The sequence below is a fragment of the Falco punctatus genome, assembly GCF_963210335.1.
Source record: "Falco punctatus genome assembly, chromosome: 1".
In the NCBI taxonomy this organism is placed as follows: Eukaryota; Metazoa; Chordata; class Aves; order Falconiformes; family Falconidae; genus Falco; species Falco punctatus.
This window is the reverse complement of record NC_137580.1, coordinates 8,911,065-8,923,479: the sequence shown is the minus strand read 5'-3', so window position 1 is coordinate 8,923,479 and position 12,415 is coordinate 8,911,065. Positions and strand designations below refer to the sequence as shown.

General features: G+C 37.5%; 1 long non-coding RNA gene across 1 annotated transcript in view; it reads left to right on the top strand.

Moving 5' to 3' along the window:
• Positions 1-12,415, top strand: part of LOC308068380 — a 126,798-nt gene that overhangs the window by 33,893 nt on the left and 80,490 nt on the right. The window lies entirely within an intron of this gene.

Sequence of the window (12,415 nt, the reverse complement as noted above, 5' to 3'; positions counted from 1 at the left end):
GTAAGCCTGATTTTGGGAAGACGTTTCAGCAAAATACCATCTTCTGTTTCAGGTCCAAGGGTCACTCTAAAAGCTGCTTTACTCTTAGTTCTGGCAGAAAAATGAGTGATTAAAAGTGATAGGAATGAGTCTCTCTAAAACCAAAAAAATAGGGAAAAGTATTTAATTGCCTGACATTTTCCCTACTTCAGCAAACCCTCTTCTTGTCCCAGTGTTACAGTCCTTGTAACATGAAGGATGGAGAGAGACCTTTTTCAAAAAGAGAAGTGAAAGTGAAAACAGCTTTCAGAGCAAAAGTTTTGATAAGCATTTACTTACATAGAAAAATACACAAAATATAAATTCTTTGCCAAATTTGCCAAAATAGCTGGAACAAAGTTGATTGGACTTTTCAGGACAATTCACGTTTTTAGAATTATTATTTTTTTTAACTAAAAGAGTAGATTAGTAGTTTGTATAGAGCGGAATAAAATTGTTTCTAGTTAAAGAATTTAATCAATAAAGGGCTTAGATAACACTTGTTTGTATACAAAGTCTTGATAAATTGGTTATGTGCATAATTTGTTTTCCCCACAGCTGCCTGCTAGTGCAGTTTTAGTGACAACCTATTTACATTCTTTCTAATTGTATGAGTAAGATCCCTGCTAAACATCACTTATACAGCAACTGAATAATTATTTGTCCATATTTTACATCTTTGGTGAAATATGAAGATCGGCTAATGATGGTACTGCTGCCAGGAACAATTATCACTCTGCAATTTCAAATCTTCAATCTTCTGAAGCTTTGGCTATAAGAACTATCATGTTTCATATAGGTACCCATTCTTACTATTACATTTGATAATTCTGTTCATGGATTATACAGAAAGCAGTACATGATTTTAACATGCAGTCTTAAATGGGCAGATTAACAGGTAGAAAGAAAGGTATTAGGATTTTATCTAACATCAACATTGCACGAGAGAGTATCCACTCTTCTGGGAACAATTAGTTTGTTTAAACCTGTTTAGATTTAAAAGTGTCATTTGTATTAATTGAGTGTTTAGAATTCTAGTCTTACCTTTGCAGTCCTCCTTTTAATTGCTTTACAAAGCAATAGATATTAAAGATTGATTAAAAGTATGTTCTTTTTTTTAAAAAAAAATAAATTTACGTTTTATGTAGTAAGGAAAACACTTAAGCAGTCAAGTCAGTTCTATAATAAATATATTTGTACATGCAGTTCAAATGGCTATTTGTGCTTCATTGAGCAAGCATTTTCAATCTAAAATGGTATTTGTCCCCTTTAACCACCACTTTTATGCTCTAATTGCTGACAACATCTGCACATGACCCCCTGACTACCGGTCAGAATTTCCATTCCACTGTTAGTTAACTAGCTGCGTTTGGGTAGTAGGTACTCATCACCAGCATAGAGTCAATGAGGAAGCTACAACGGCCAAATCGGTCTTTGATGCGCCGGCAAGCTGTAAAAATCAGAGCTAATCCAAAATGTTTAACAATATTAACAGCTAACTAAAGTTTCTTTATTAACAGAGTTCTACGTAATCCAATCAATAGTAACGTGCAATAGTTATGACAATAATCATACTCACGTGATTAATCCTATTAATTTCTCTGTTAGTTTTCAGTAACCTATATATATATGCACGTATACACACACATGTGTGTATATACACATTTTATATATATAATAATATTATAAATATCTTTCTCCCAAATGTGTTTCAGTTATTCTTTCCTTACTGAGTTTTGCTAATACCTGATGGATTTTTGTGGCTTCAAAAGTGGCTTTTTTAGCTAAATCTCCCTCTCCATAGATTTTATTGCTAGACACATGTTCTTTGAGTTATCAAAGGGGTAAAGCTTCCCCTTCAAAGGGGTATTAGAACCCCTTTTAACTAGTCAGTGCTGGATTTAACATCACATAGTCATAGTAATTCCTTCTATTTTCTATATTTTTATTTTTTGTTCCCTACCCCCTACCACCCCCAACCCCAGGGATGTGTGGAATTCTGTACCCTCTAGGTTAATATTAGCTTGTAAGTGAGTACCTTCAAAGAGTAGCCATGTAGTAAGAAAATAATCTTACTTTTATTCAGTTCTGTCCCACGTTTTCAGACTGATCACTAACATCAGAGTAGTTGTTCATTTGTGTTCCCCTTCAGTTTGAGCACTGCTTTTGGCATGAATACACAGAAAAAAAATACCCTCTTTCTACTTGCATTTTCAGGGAAGAGTTAAAACATAAAAAACATGCAGATTACTTTGAGAAAACTCATTGGTTTAGGAATATCCTTAGAAGCCTGTTTAGTGAATGAAGCCTTCGGTGTTCCACTAGTTGTCTGTCTGAGGATCTGAAGTTTATTTGTGGATTATTGAAGGTTTGATCTATTTCAAAAACGAAAACCAAAAGCTTTCAAGCCTGAAATCAAGATCAGATTTGCATTGTTTAAAAATGTGAAGTTAATGGTTTCCTATAGAGGAAACACCTGTTACTAGTAGAGAATTAAACCAATGTTCCAGGTTCCATGAAAGTTAAAAAAAAGCTCAAGGCACCACTCAGACAAAAAGCCTTCAACAAAATTCAACTAAGACTATCAATCACACCAAAAAGCCTTGATGAAATGTTTTCTTTACTTCTAACAACAAAAGGTATCTTTTTGGTGGGGGAAAAAAATTTAAATAAAACCTTCAGGATATTTCAGCTGATTAATTATACAAATAAATTGCCTCTTTAGTAACAAAATGCTTACAAACAACATGGCAAATATAAACTTTAATGTGCCTCTCAAACTTCATGATGTAGGCATTTTGATACTGGTAGAAAAATTTAAATTTCAAAGCATGTTCTTTTTCATTTTTAGTAAATGCCTGCATGTTTAGGAGGAATAAAGTCATTGAAGGAAAATCTGAGGAAAGCTATCATACAGGGTTTTATTCTTCCACTCCAGCTCCTCTTGATTGGTATCCCACCTTGAAATTCATCCCATTGATCAGCTGTGATGATTTACATATTTAAACAGCACTCAGGATGAACAGTGTAGCAGATTTCAGCCCATAATTCCCTGAAATCAACAGAAATGTTTGTGTGCACTCAATGACTATTGTAAAAGATGAATCCTCCTAAAGCAAACGAGGAAATGTAAAATTTTTACACTGAGAGCTGACGTAATAGAAATGGCCAGGGACTATTGAAAATGAGTTCCTTACTTTTTGTAAAATTTTCAGCAGTATTGTATCCATGACTTTTTCCTTAAACTTTAAAGAACAAAAATAAACCGATACAATATTTTTCATGGCTCACAGCATAACTGATAATTTTATTAAACGATTTCAAATCAAGCCCACAACTTCTGGTTGAGCTAGAGGATACTATTTGATAAGATACCTAATTTTTTTTAAAGACTTTGTGTAACAGAGAATTGACTGCTTCAATAGATAAGTTGCTCCAATATAATTATTATTAAATATTTGCACCTGATTTCTTGTCTGAATGTATCTAATGTCAGTAGCTAGACACCGCAGTGTCACGTTGTACCAGTGTGTGCATCAAAGATCCTTTATTAAAAAATCAATTTTCTTCTATATATTTAGAATCACTTCTTAAATAAATGAAGTAGATTAGTTTTTCTGAAGTTTCTCACTGTAAAACAAAATTCCTAGACAAACCATGACTCTTTTTTCAGTCCTTTAAAACATGTAACTTACTTTGAAACATGAACACTGGATATTGTAATGATGACATCATTAACGTAAAAAAGAGCTCTGTCAATGTCTCTTCTTATCCAATATTTTCCAACTATTAATCAAAGCATTGGTTTTTCAAGGCATGTAGTTAGTATATTTTGATACTCTAGAGCAGTTACTTAAGATAAAAGTTTACTTCATATGACTGTTCCTTAATATGATGTCTGCAAATAATATAGAAAAACAGAGAAGGAAGTTTACATAGCTCAGAAAAATAAATGTTGCTTACATACTGATGTTTTGTGATATTATTTATCAAAAGCTGAATTTCAGAAGCATTAGTTGTGTATTTTTTATTGTAATTTTCAATGTACCACTATCTTGGAATTTTGTGGGCTTGGGGACACTTGATTTGGGGATGTTCACAAGATTCCTGTACACTTCTTACCATTAAGCTCCAGATAGATGCTTTCAGCTCTGATTCCTCTTAAAATTGCTTCTGTGTGTGCTCATGTCTAGCTATAGAGTAATTTTTCTATATCCATGAAGAACAGCCTTACCTATTCTGCCTTTCTCTGTTAAAGCAGACGACCCCTAGTTCAACCAACTCCTCTAATGGTGTGCACAGTTTTTATTTCACCCCCACCGAGGAGTGAGATGTGATCTCCCCAATGGACCCGCCCCAGCTCACATACGTTTGAGAAACTGGACACATCTGTGCACCCCACATACTGTTATAATGGTCACAGGAATGCAGTAGCTGCAAGGAATTCTTAAATTTTCTGGTTTGTGTTTATGAAATGAAGAAACAAAAATATTTTAGATGCTCTGAACTATATTTTACTACAATTTGCTTATAAACAATTAGTAAGTGTGAAGATAGTCTTTCTGTTAATCTTTCAGTGATCATAAAAACCTCAAAAAGATATTAAAAATTATCAAAATCTGTGAGGTTCCAAAGCTGCAGCAGACCAGAGCTTAGCTGGCCTTTAAAAATGAAGAAATTACAAACTGGAGAACAGCATACATTGTTTTCTTCTTCCCAGTTAAGAACCCATTGTACCTGTCCATCTTATTTGATTCTGGCTTTGTTCTTTTCTGAATGATAGCGTCATTCAGATAGAATGGATAGGTAGCTATTCAGCTACATAAATCATGATAAAGATAACCAAAACCGATTAAGTCTATCTTTCACAGGAGATATCATCTTGAAAAAATATGGAAAGTTATGCCGACATTGATAATACTGGACTGAACAGTACAGTGTAAGAATATTGAAAATTAATGTAGGTAGTTAATAAATCTCTGCTGAATATCTGTGAACAGTACAAATAATATACATTAATAATAGTGAGGAAAAATGTATGTCTAAGTTTCCCCTGGGAAATAGTTATTTTACATGTCACTGAGTTACCACAGATGCTGTCAGGCCCACAGTCTACTGTGTAAGTAATTTTGTAAGTGAGCATTGCACGGCTTAACCTTGAACAGCAAATTGACTAAAATTATTTCAGAAATGTGTAGGAAGACCAACATATGATGCAAAAGTCTCCAGGGTTCTAAATAAATTAATTACTATTTTAAAATACACCCTTCTACTACATTTATAAAGGTTATGTATCTATTATTTGCTTGATCAAAACCACTTTTCTCCAAAAAAGAGGATAATTATTTTCCTAGGCTGCAAATACAGTACAAATTCATGAAAATATATTTTCAATTGTGTAAAATAATTGAGCCTTTAACAGTATGGGAAGGTTTATAAATCAAATTATATAAACCTAGGATGCTTAAATTTGAATCAGGCAAACACACACACACATATCAAATCAAAAAGAAAATCCTATTTTATTCTGCCAGGCCACTTCTTTATATTGTTTTTTATTATTTTCTTGAAAAGTGTATGCAGAAATATTGATAAACGTGCTGTTGATAGCTATGATCGATGGTGTGGATCACTGCTGGTAGTATGAGTTCCACCATGTCTGGCACATTGGACGTCCTGTATGGTGAAATGCATTGCAGTGCAGGGAGATGCTAAACTCTTGGCCCACCTGCAGCTTGCAAGAGGTTACCCTTGCTGTCTAGATGGATGTGGTTCCAGGAAGGGTGCAGGTCTCTGCCTTGGACCTCTTTGCACTGGCACATCCTACATGGTGTGATATGCATTTGGTCAGCTCCAGCGTCACTCTGGCATGCAACACGCGTCGACCATATGCAACTGTGTGTCATAAATTTGGGTGGTCTTTAGTAAGAAAGGTTTGTTAGATAGGGCAATAGCTAAAAGAGCCTCCTGAAATAACAGCATAGTGCTATATAAACTGTTCTGTTGCTGTGGTGAGGAGCTTGATCACACACTCAAAAATCACACAGAAGTGTTTTGCTGGATGAGACCTAATAGCTATATCAACTCATAAAGTTCATAGTCTGTGAAAACTTCCTGCTTTTCAATATAAAAATTATTTTACTTATCCAAGATTTTCTAGTCAGAGACCCAAAATTCTAGAAAAGATGAAAGCAAGATAAATTGTCCTTCTGTAAACAGATTCAATGATGAAACAACTGAAAAGGTTAAAGTATCATTTAACTTTTGATTGTTGGTGCTCTGTAGTTTGGAAACCAAAAGGAAATCCTCACTGGATCATTCTTCTCTTGACAAATAAATTCAAAGCAGCTGTTTTCTGGAGGTCAGCAATAAATATAGGTATGTTATATAGTAGGTGTGTTATACAGTACACTCTACCTTCTATTCCCTATTCCTTTGATTATTTTTTTTTTTCAACTGACATAAAAATACATCCTGATGGTTAAATCAAACAAACCCTTGGTTTCACTTTCTGTGCTGGGGTAGAGCTCATTTTCTTCACAGTAGCTAGTGTGGGGCTGTGTTCTGGATTTGTGCTGGAGCAGCGCTGGGAGCAGGGGGGTGTTCTCGTTACTGCTGAGCAGCGCTTACCCAGAGCCAAGGGCTTCTCTGCTCCGCAGCCCACCCCACCAGCGAGTGGGCTGGGGGGCACCAGGGGCTGGGAGGGGACACAGCCGGGACAGCTGGCCCCCGCTGACCCAAGGGATCTCCCATACCACGGGATGTCATGTTCAGCTTGTAAAGCTGGAGGAGGAAGGAGGAAGGGGGGGATGTTTGGGGTGATGAGGGTTGTCTTCCCCAGTCACCATTACGTGTGACAGAGCCCTGCTTTCCTGGGGACAGCTGAACACCTGCCTGCCCATGGGCAGTGGTGAATTAATTCCTTGGTTCAAGATAACAATGGATTTGATTGGAATGAGCTAGATCAAATTTATAGCTGTTATTGCTGTTTAGCTATTAATTGGCAGGCTCCTGTGCTTGCCATGGGGCTTGCTTGCCTTACTGCATATTAGAGTCTGGCAATCATTAGTGTCTGCTTTTTGCTTTCACTGCTTGCTGTACTGCTTATCATCTCACTGTGCTGTGCCCGGGAACATTTTGATAACAACCATGGTGATGTGCTGGGGCTGGCAGATGGCCAGGGCATGGCTGCTGTTCCTGTGCTGCTGTACAAGACAGGCTGGAACTCCAGTGTGAGCTCCAGTCAAAGGGACTGTGACCTGTGGATGAGTCCACATGGGAGCAGGACACCCAGAAGCATCTGTGGTTGTGAACAAGTCCACTCTAGACGCAGTACATCTCAAAGTGCCTGTGGCTGTGGTTATATCTGTAGCACAGCAGGGGTGTCTCTGAAGGGATTGTGGAACAAGGACAAGTCCACACCAGAGAAGGTACATCTCATTGCGTCTGAGGCTGTATGTGAGGTCATACTGGAGCACCTCAAAGTGTGTGGCCATGAATAAGCCCACAAGAGAGCAGGTACACCCCTGGAGGGACTGCAGCCAGGGGTAAGGCCATGTCGGAGCAGGTTTGCTTCTGAAGGGACTGTGGCTGTGACCGCACTGGAGCAAGTCTATGGTCATGGCCCATGGGTAAGGCCATGCTGGAACAGGCACAGCTCAGAGTGACCGTGGCTGTGGAGAAGTCTATGCTGCAGCAGGTATACTCCTGGAGAGACTGCAGCTTTTAGCTAAGGCTCTGTTTGGAGCAGGTGCACCCCTAAGGGACTGCAGTCTGTGGGTAAGTCTAAGCCAGAGCAAAGGCAAGGGGAGGAGTTCATTGCAATTAAACCTGGTGGTTTGCTGCAAAGGGACCAGGGTGGAGATTGTAATGGAAATACCTTTAAATTGTTGTAACCTGGGATTTGAGTTGCATATTGTAGGAATTACTATGCAAAAAGGTTATTGAAAGGCATAAAGAAATTCAGGACAACAAATACTTCATAGGACAGGTGTGGGTTCCAAGTACTGAGTACTTAAAAATCACCTGCTTATCACATGGGCTTTCAATAAGAAGAGCTAGGCTTTTATGCCTCTTTATACCTATATTGATACATATGTGTTTATTGTTTCATTATTTATTTGAAATTTTTATAAATGCTCTTTTATAATAATTTTATACCATGGCATCATAATTACAACTTGTGAATTACACATACAATTACGTTGTAATTATCGTAATGGGGACAGCAATGGCAGTGCAGAACCAGTTTTGGACAACTCAGTAAATGCAACTGAAAGCAAACAAAACAGGAAAAGAGGATCATTTTATGTCACCAGTGAAACCATAGTAATATGCAGTGTTTTCAAGCTAACAAAGGATTTTTTCTATATTGAACAGTCTATAGAAATAAAAAAAGTCTCCAAAAAAGTGACTGGGGGTGGTCTTGAAAGCTAATAGATACTTAAACAGATGCTCTTTAAAATAACAGACTGCTGCGTGAGGTGCAAGACTGGAATTCAGGCAATCAATGAATGTTCATTTCTTCCACCAAATCTTTAAGTAGGTTTCAACTATGTGGTTGGTTTTGGGTTTTTTTGTTGTTTTTTTTTTTTTTTTTAATCACCTGTTCTCTGTAATCGTTTGTTACATTTTCTGATATGATGGTAACAATGTTTGCTTTTGCCATGTCCAAATTAGCTCTTCAGTTTTATTATACAATAGATGACAAAAAGCTAATTCTTAATCTTGGAGAGCTGTATTTTTGACAGCTATATCCTGGTTGCTGAGGCAGTGTTCTTTATGGAGACCTGTTCATCAAAAACCCATGCATGACGGCAGCAGAGTCATGCATAGGGAAAAAAACAAGGTACAGGGAGCGGCAAAGCTTACCCGTGAACTTCCCACTGAGGGAGAGCTGTGGATCGAGTAATTTGCTCAGCTTTCAGACTGTGTCCACTGAGTAATTAGTTTAATTTGTGTGTTGTGCACTTGTACCCTTCTGCGTGAATTCTCATTTTGTGCGCTGAGAGTATGGGTTATGTTGGTGGTTAGCATGCTGGAGATAGCCGCTTCAAAAGCGAAGGTTACGTACAGCAGTTTAGAAGTCACTGTCCTAATTTGGAGTAAAGTAACTCTCTCACGGTAAACAAACACATAGCTGCTAGTCCTGAATTCTTGAGTATACTTGTTTCAGCTGAGGAAACTGATCTAATCCCTCCAGCTCCAAGGAAGATTTCTCATACCATATGCTCTTATTTGTTCGCTAGGGATTTAAATCCCTCAGCTAATCTGAGGCTGTCGTATGGTTGAAACCAGGCTGGGAGGGGTTCCCTACTGCAATAAAATATGATTACGCTAGATGTATCAGCTTTCATGGTTCTCTGATCCACTTTGTAGCTGTGTCGTGTCGAGCTGTGCAGTTTGGTTTAGCCGTAGGTTGATGTGCCTGGGAGTCGTGATTCCCATACCTTGTCATACTGCAACACCTGGACTTTCCTGGGAGTAGAGAATCTGTCCCCAGTCTTCTCCCCTCAAAATTCAGTTCAAGATCACTAATTTTACTTGAGAAATACTAGAGAAACTTCAATTATCAAGGGCTTCCCTATTTACTTATTTCAGAGTCTCAAGCACAGTTTTGTCATGACACCGTCCACACAGTGAGATGCTTTCAACTTTCATTTGTCAGAAATAACCCACAGATTTTGATGTATTAATCTTCATGTGTTCAGCAATAACCAGTCTGTTGATTTATAGTATCAAGGCAGACTATTGGCCTGCTTTTTTTTTTGTTGTTGTTGTTGTTTTTGGTTTTTTTTCCCCTCTCCTTTCCCCTGCTATGTTAGACAGCCTGGAATGCCATCTGCTACTGGGATTCTTATCCCTTAAACTAAATGTGTAATTCAAGTATACAATACAGTATTGTACTTCTGTCTTTTTAAACTGAACAGCTGTTGGGTACAAAAGATATACTCCAACAGTGTTGTTTTAAGTATGTTATCTATTAAATATCAATGAAGCCATGCATTGTTTAGCACCATTATCAAAGATGAGATTTTTCTCCAAGTAATCACACTCTGGGAAATAAACAATCTGCAGCACATTTGATAGCATCCAAACCAAGGTGTGGAATTTCATTAGGCTGTTGGGCGTATCTAATGTTCTCATTTATCAAAGCTTACAGAACAAAGGGTTTGTTCACTGGAAATGGGACGTTTCTGTACTTAAAATAGAAATACTAAGGAAAAATCTGAAATAATTCAGGCTAAAGAGGGAAGTGGGAACTACTGCAATATAAACTCTTGAATGAATTAAGTAATGAGTAAACAACATCTTCCATCTTTAGTAGTTGTAATTAATTCTTGAGAGAAATATTTAGTTGTCTGGAGGATTTAAGCATTAGCTATTTTTTGTACTTATAAAGAAAATATTTTAAATGAGGATAAACATTGATGCCACAGATGTTTGGTATAGGTTAAGAAAGCAAAGACATCAGAAGTTTAAATCAAGCAGAACTGAAAAGTTTTTTTGTTGTTGTTTTTTGTTTAACACGTGTTAGTCACTTTTAACCTGGGCAGGATTTTAGGAGTATCAGTGCAGTAAAAAACTAATGGAAACATATCACTGTACACTGTGTCATATGTAATGTGTGGGCATATATCATGTCTTGTTAGCATATCAGGAGTTAGGTCCCAGAAGGAATATCTGGAGAATTTTGTAAGAGAGCGTTAATCAGAGAGCTGTGTATGAATCTTCTGGACAAGCAAATCTGCCTCATTAGAAGCTGTACCCCCCGCAGGGAGAAGAATGGGGAGGTATCTGGGAGAGGTAGCTCCATTAATCAGCATCTAAAGTTAGTTTACAAATGCATTGGTCAGAAAATAAAGCTGGGAGCTTCTCCTTTGCAAGAAACAAAAACTTGAAAGACTACTTAAACATTTTTTTGCATAAATACTGGATGGCAAATAGATAAAGCATCTTTGGAGCCAATAGAAGCAAAAGCATCTCATGCCGCATGCTCTAGTCAGTGCAATACAGAATCTTGTTTTGTCTCTGTGGCAAAATATGTGATGTTTTTTACAGAAAAATTAGAGGCTAGAGAAATACCTTTCACCCTGTCTTCTTTCACTTACAGCAGGGTAGCTGTATTATTCTCCTGAGATGAAGATTTGAATTCTTTCACACTGAAGAAGCCACTGAATGTATCTTTGGCATGCTGGCATGGGGATTCAGCACCTGAACTACCATTTAAAAACTAGGGCATTTCTTCAGCTTCCTCCTCCAGATATGTTTTTGAATGTAAATAGCCCATGACTGCTGTTTCTGATGTTGTGATGATGATTCATACTTATCTGTAAAGCAACTTTCAGACTAAAGGAATATTTCTCATTTCAGAAAATAAGCACAAGTGTTTTCCTTCATTAACTGCACGGAGACAATTCTTAACACAGATAGAAGCAAACATTTGCTTGCTCAAGCAAAAAAATAATCTTAAGTGAAAGTGTATAGGCATCCAGAGCTACCAACGTAGTTTTTTGAGGGTTTTGAGAACTGGGCTCCTGGAGTTAGTTTCCCCCCATTTCTAAGATTCTTGTTAAGGACCTTAATTTGTATGGGAATCTTAGAGATCATAGTCCGATTCTTCAAAGGTATTTAGGCATCTGAGTCTGTTTCAATGAGAGTTAGGTACTGAAGTACCAATAGAGATCGGAGCCTAAATGACTTTCTTTAACGTGATACAGAAAGTCACCTGTACAGCAGGAAATTAAACTGAGTTCTCTTGGGGCTGCTGCTGTAACCTCAGGATTTCCCTCTCGTTGCCCCTGTGCAGCTGTGAGATGAACTCCCTCTGATACTGTGAGATTAGTCAGCTCTAGATATGTAAGAAGTTATTACTCTTTGTACTACAAAAACCCCAAACCCCCTAACCCAGAGCATGGCACTTTTGGATACCAAACGTTTTCCCTCAAATTGAAAAAGCGCAGGGTAAAAACTAGTCTGTGCCAGTGAAAGTTTAGATCATGTTTTTCAAGTGCTTTAATGGAGTTAGGCACTTATCTTTTACTGAATTTCAATGAGATTTTATCAGCTAGCAGAAACCCTTAATTTTCTCAAAATCTAGAAACCAAAATACAGCAGCTGGGAGTAAGACCTGATGGAGGTTTAGAAGGTAGTATTGGGTAAGACTAACATAAAGATGGTTTTCATAGCATAGGTGAGACAAATCTATTAGAAATAATTATAAATTCACAATTATGGATTTCATTTTGCAATGTCTATGAACACGTGAATGTGCAGCTTTGATTAACCTCTCATTTACAGTGCTATGGTGTCCCAGTCCCATGCCACAAGAGGTAGTGGGAGCCTTGTTGCTGATTTAAATGACAGAAGACACTGAACCGTAGTCCAGGAATAATTC